The following is a 7,007-nucleotide window of genomic DNA, read 5'->3' as shown; positions in this document are numbered from 1 at the left end:
GGAGGGCATGTGGGGATAGGAAGGAGAGTAGAAAGAAACCGACATCATTACTTTATGTATGTATGTGACTACATGACCAATGTGATTCTACAACATGTACACTCAGAAAAACGAGAAATTATATCCCATCTATGTATGATATATCAAAGTGCATAAATGCATTATATTGTCATATACAACTAATTACAACAAATTAAAAAATTAAGTTAAAAAAAGAAAAGAAAAAAGCATGGATTGCAGCATTGCAGAGATGCAATACCCTGTGAGTATGTATTATAGTCCTGTCTCTTGGCCCTTACCTGAGTACGTGGCACAGTTGCCCCTTGAATGTCTTGTCCAGGACAAAACCCAGGGGTTCTTTTAGATTTCTCATACCTTTCCGGCTTCCTATCAACATGCAGGGAGGGCCCTGTGCTTTCTGCTATATTTTACCACCCTTTATCAAATTGGCATCTTCCAGCTGGACTTTCCCACTAGCCTCCTAATTTTTTTCCAGGTCTCTATTTTCTTTTCCCTATGAAGCAGCCACACCATTTCTTTCCCTTGCTGTAAGCCCTTCTGTGGCATTCTTCTGAACCTCCATGAAAGTCCAGGTTACCCACCACATCACAGGAGGCCTACCTCAATGGGGCTTTGGCTACACTCCACCTTGATCACCCCTGATCTCTCCCTTCCTCTCCACCCTCCAATGAGCTGGACTGCCTTTTCTCTTTCAAGAGAATCAGGCTCTTCCTGACAGCAGAGCTGGCTTCCACTTCTAGCTCAGGTCCTAGCTTACCTTTTCTAACTTTGGCCCTTTAACCACAGGCCTTCTATAAACCTGTTAGCTATGCACATTCCCACCCAATTATTCTAATAACATCACCGTCACGCCTCTTAGGACATACATGAAAATTCTATTCAGTGCTATTATTTTTTATAACCTCTTGCTGCTCTACCACTGTAGTCTATATTGTAGCAAGAACCATACTTACCTCTTTGGAGCTGCATGTTCAGTTCTTGGAGAGAAAGGTGTTTGGTATAGTAGACCCTCAATCAGTGTTTGCCACTAAACTAAGGAAATCTAAATATTAACTGATCATGAAAGTAAGGATCCTTTGCAATCAGCAACAGATAATGTCTCATAAAATGAATCTTTAAAGTGTAGGTGTACTAGAGTTAAAAAATATTATTTTGCAATCTATTTGATATTTATTCTTTATATTTTAAATCATTCCTTCAGATGCAAAAAAATAAATAAATAAAATTCATCTGGGGTGCCTAAAACAATCACAGAATCTGAGACAGAAGTCTGAATGATTAATATTAGATTTTCTGAGTTTGAGATAAATATTAATGTGGAGATTATCTAGACTTATATTGAGGATGTGTAATTCAAAAACTAGTACCGAGCTGTTTTTCACCACCTCAGTAACAACCAGCACATGAATATAAAACTCTGTGGAGCAATATCTTTCAGTGATTAATATAATTTTCTGACAGATGGGAAGAAAGAACGGTGCTTCTGTTAACATTTTGAAATATCATAAATATATTGACCTAGCTAAAATTTACTCAAATAATAGTAGGAAGGCGTTTTAATGAGCACGTTACATTTTAATACATTCCTGCTATAAAAGTAGGCAGTACAAGGAGTAGAAATTGCTTCTATCTCCCCTTCCCCGATCCAGGGCCCCACCTGCCTATGACTCCTACCACTGGCAAAAGAAGAGAGGGCAGAATTCCAACACCCTTTAAGTTGTCTTATCCATATAGGCACCATGCACAGCTTTTTTTTTTTTTGGTCCCAGAGACCACTGATCCTTATCCTCAGCTCATTTGATATTTTAGTTTTTGAGACAGGGTCTTGCTAAGTTGCCTAGGACCTCCCTAAATCATTGAGGGTGGCTTTGAACTTGCAATCCTCCTGCTTCAGCCTCCTGAGCTGCTGAGATCACAGGCATACACTACTGTGCCTGACCATACAGCATTTTTGTGTCTTTTTAAAATTAATGTGACTAAATAAGTTCTTGTGCTTACTTTGGCAATTAGACTGAGAGATTTTAATACATATAATTCATATTAATTCACCTTATTACTATTTTATACCCTCTTTATAATATGATATACTATATTTAACTTTGTTCAATGACAGATACTGCTTTTTTTGTTTATTTTTTTATTTTTAGTACATTATGGTTATACATAATAGTGGGTTCATTTTGACATAATTATAAATGCATATCACATAGTTTTCTATATATTTTATTATATATACATACTTTTCTTGATAAGATTTATGAAAGTTTAATAACTCTAATATCATTTTCCTCTATTTTAAGTATATATATATTTAAAATTGCCTTTCTCACCTTTTTTTTTTTAGTGACTTTTTCATGTGGAAGTTTTCAACTCTTTAAGTATTTTGATTTCCTCAGGAAGGTCACCACCAATAAAATGGTATAAAATTATATCTTAGTATTCCTTGTATATTGTGTGTTCTGTAACTTGTCATCTGCTTCTTACTATTTTGGAAAGTGCAAGATGGGGTCTCAATTTGTTTCCAAATGTATAGCTGTTATCAATGATGCCTGCTGCTTATATTTAATCTTTTTAACACTTTTCTTGAGCCTAAGTTATAATATATAATTTTGAGTACCTGGGTAATTTCTTTTCCAGATTTAAAACATTTCCATTGAGTTAGCTATTTGGTTTTTAAATATAGTGGTGAATGATTTCCCTATTGAATTTTACCCACACAGAATTTCCAATAAAAATTTGTGTCATTCTTTGGTAACAAAAATCCAAGTTCACAAAAAATTGAAGAAACTATGAGAAAGAGACTAAGATAAACTCACAGAACTATTGACCCATGAAGATAGGATCATCAAAGTTCCCAAGACAAGTTTCAAGTGTATGAGCATTTTTATTGAGATGAAAACATATATTCTCAGTATAAAAATAAATGAATGTACAAAAGATTAAACAATAAGACAAAAGTTCATTAAAATGGTAATATATATCTCTTCAAAAATTTGTGTATAAGTGTGTGTATACCCAAAATGTTAATAGAAAAGGTGTAAAAATATTCAATTCATAAGAAAAACAAAATATATGAAAAGAAAACTTTAAGGAATGTAGAAAGATCAATAGAGATGATGTAACTGTTAACAAGAATTATTGGAAGAGAGGGAGGAGAAATTAGCAGATATTGAAGAAAATTTTCAAATTGAAAGGATTAATGAAAATTAGTATTTTAAATTTAATAAAAATTGGAAATATTATTGAAATATACTAGAAAAGTAAAAATCGGCAGAATATAATAAAAGCTTCCATTCTGTACTAGAGATGGGCATCATTAATTTAAGACTGTGTCTTTTTCTTGTGGCATTTGGGTACTCTTACTATAGTCTGGGTACTAAATCATCACAATTTCTTATATTGTAATATTTCCTCTCCTAATTTTTGAGTTCTTTTTCATTTCTTATAATGCCTTTAATGTTAAACAAAGCTTGAATTATAATGTGATTGAAATAACCAGAGGTTCCTTTATAGTTTGTGGTTCTTATAGTTTGTTTTGGAAATAATTCCACCCTCTCAGAGCATTTATTTATCTTGTATAATTTTTATGTATTCGGATACTCTTGTTTCTCACATTATGTCAAATCATGGTCTGTATTTGCTTCTGAATATAATGTGAGATGGATGTTCAATCTTAGTTTACATTGTATTTTATTTTGAATGATGGATTATCATATCACTATCAAATAACATCATTTTCAGTGATTTATAATAACATGTTCTCATATGTAAAACTTCTGTACAGGTATGGATATGTTTCTGGGCTCTATTCTCTTCTATTATTTCATTTTCTGTCTCTGAACTATTGGTACAGAGAGATACCATTTTCATTAGTAATGCTTTATGGCCAACTTTGGTATGAGGTAGGGCAACTCTTTTGCACACACAGAGTGCATGACATTAGTCCTCAAAATATTCTGCCCACTCTTGAATCTTTGCTGTTCTATAAAAATGTTATAATCAAATTTTCATCTTCTATTAAAACCCATTTTGGACTCTTTCAGAATTGTGCTGAATGTAAAAATTAAATTGTGTCAATGTTGAGTTTTCAAATTCATGAATATATAAAATATTCATAGGTTGTATGCTTATATGTATTTTCATATACCCATTATTTTACCTGACATACTTTTTCACTTCTGGGTTCATGTCTAGTATATTAAGTATTTATACCATTATAAATAATGCATTTTATTGCCTTTGAGTTTTTGTCTTTATATGTTGCCATATAATTGATATTACACAGGAAATACTGAAGTCTGATGAGGAGCACATTGTATATTGTGCTTACCTAATTATATAAAAATTAACACCAATATTATGTATAACTATAATGCACTAGTAAAATAAAGTAAAAAGAATATAAAGTTGGTGATACTTTTATTTTTTTAAAATTTTTATTTATTTATTTATTTAGTCATACATGACAATAGAATGCATTTTGACATTAATACATACATGGAATGTACATACATCGATCATATTGTATTATGCATTTTTGCCTAGAGTTCCTGCTGTCTCCCTGTTAATTCTAATAATATGGTTATAGATTCTTAAGGGTATTTAGGAAGGAGGTTAACTCATTTTAAATTAATATTTTTTCTACTTTGAATATTATACTTTCATGTTTAACTCTATTGCTGGGACTCCAGCTAAATCTGTAATGAAAGCCAGTTCTTTCCTAGAACTACAGCATTAGCCATGATCTTTGCTTCTCTCCTGCTTCAGGACGTTAGAGTTTTAAGGAGACCAAGGGTAGAATGGAAGAAAGTTTAAAAAAGCAAACCCACTCTATAGTTCCATCAGCTACAGATGGATGCATAAAGGAAATAGATGGGTGTGGCCACAGGGCTCCCATGTCTGCATGTCTTTCCTCTGCTCAACATAGATTGGCCACTTAATTGGGAACCTTAAGAATTGCCCAAGCTCTTCCCAATAGTAAATATTAAACAGTACCAAATCTCTGCAGGTAAGGAATCTGCTTTGTTTAAAAAGCAGGTTGGCTTTGTTTAAAAAAAAAAAAATTAGGGATGTAGAAATACTCACCTGCACCAGTTTGCCATGAGAAAAGGCAGTGCACTCTAAAGGCTGCTGGCTCCAGTGGCTGAAGAAAGCTGCTTCACTGGGGTTCTGCCAAGCTGCACCCCCAGCAAGCCCACAGACACAGGTGACTTCTAAGTTTTGAGAGATTGGACTCTTCTCTCCTTTCACGGTAAATATGGAAAGAAGACAGGCACAGTGTGCTGTTTATAGGTGAGACTGCAAAACAGACTTGTCATCTTTCTCGAGAATGTCTGACTTCCCTGGTGTACTAAAACCACCTGGTGAGTTAAGATTAGTTATGCTACATCCTCCGAGCAATTTAATTTATTACACGGATGATATCATGGAGAACACCAAAGGATACATGAGAATTGCCATTTTGGGTGGAGTTGATTTGTTTGGTCAAATAAAATAAAGGGCCAGACAACTGAACTAAATTCTTGTCTGAAACTTGGACATACAAGAGGCAGTCAACACATCTTGAGATAAATTGCTGCTTTTGCTAAACCCTACCAATAAAGGAACAGTGTATTATAAGATATTTGCATTTTGAAGACTATATGTCTCACCTGAGTATTTTTATTTAGAAATTATCTTTCACCTGATGGAAATAAATATGAATTAAAATTCCAGATAGGAAATTCTTAGAGAAGGCTGTAGCTGAAGCAGTACTATTAATAACACAATTTCCTTAGTGACAGACCACGTGATGTGTGCTCTCCGACACTTACATGCCATTTGCCCATCTTCTCTGATGAAAGGCATGCTCACATCTGTATTCTGTTTATTTATTGGATTGCTTATTTTCTTATACCTGACTTTTGAGATTTCCTTACATATACTGGATTTAATTAAGTCCTTTATCAGATATATGGTTTACACAGATTTTTGCCCAGCAAGAGATTTCTGTTTTCAAACTCTTAATGGTGTTTTGAACAACATGTTTTTTAACTGCTTATGGAATCCAATTGGTTGGTTTTATTTTTATGGTCATGATTTTTTCCCACATGTATAAAAATTTACCACCAAACTCAAGGTCACATATTTTCTCCCATATGTATAAGAAGTTTTACATTTTTATGGTTTGAATTTAGGTCTATGGCCATTTTAATTTATGTTTTAATCAGGTCGTCAGGTCTAAGCAATGTGTTTATTCATTTATTAAAAATGGTTGTTCATTTTTTAATAGAACCATTATTAAAAAGACTCTACTTTTTGTAATGCACTGTCTTAGCTCATTTGTCAACATCACCTGAAGATATTTTTGTAAATCTGTTTCTGGAACTTCTATCCCATCCAATTTGTATGCTTTTTATTTTGTCAACCATGTTGTCTTGATTGTTGTATCTTTATTTTTATTCTTGAAACTGGACTTTGTGAGCCTGCCAATTTCATTATTTTTCACAATTCTTTAGGCAAATCCAGCTACTTTGCCTTTCAATGCATTTTGAAATCAGTTCATCAATGTCTACCAAAAAAATTGGAGAGTCTTATTGGGATACAGGTGTCACAAGATAAAATAAAATAGGGAAGATCTCACAATTATATTGAGTCTTTCAATCCATGAATGTGGTATATTTCTCCATTTATTTAAATAATTATTTAATAATTCTTTCTTTCTTCAGTATTTGGTAGGTTTCTGTGTAGAGTCCCTAGGTATATTTTTGTTAGACAAACTTATAAATGCATAGTATTTTAGTCAGCTATTTTACTGCTGTGACTAAAAGACCTGACAAGAACAATTTTAGAGGAGAAAATGTTTATTTGGGGATGATAGTTTCAGAGGTCTCAGTCTATAAATGGTAGACTCCCTTGCTCGGGGACCAAGGTGGGGCAGAACATCATGGCAGAAGAGTGTGGTGGAGGGAAAAAGCTTAGGATATATGAAACAGGAAGCAGAGAGA

This window comes from Marmota marmota, unplaced genomic scaffold (assembly GCF_001458135.2).
Source record: "Marmota marmota marmota unplaced genomic scaffold, marMar, whole genome shotgun sequence".
NCBI classification, from domain to species: domain Eukaryota; kingdom Metazoa; phylum Chordata; class Mammalia; order Rodentia; family Sciuridae; genus Marmota; species Marmota marmota.
The sequence above is the reverse complement of the archived record's forward strand: the minus strand, read 5'-3'. Positions refer to the sequence as shown.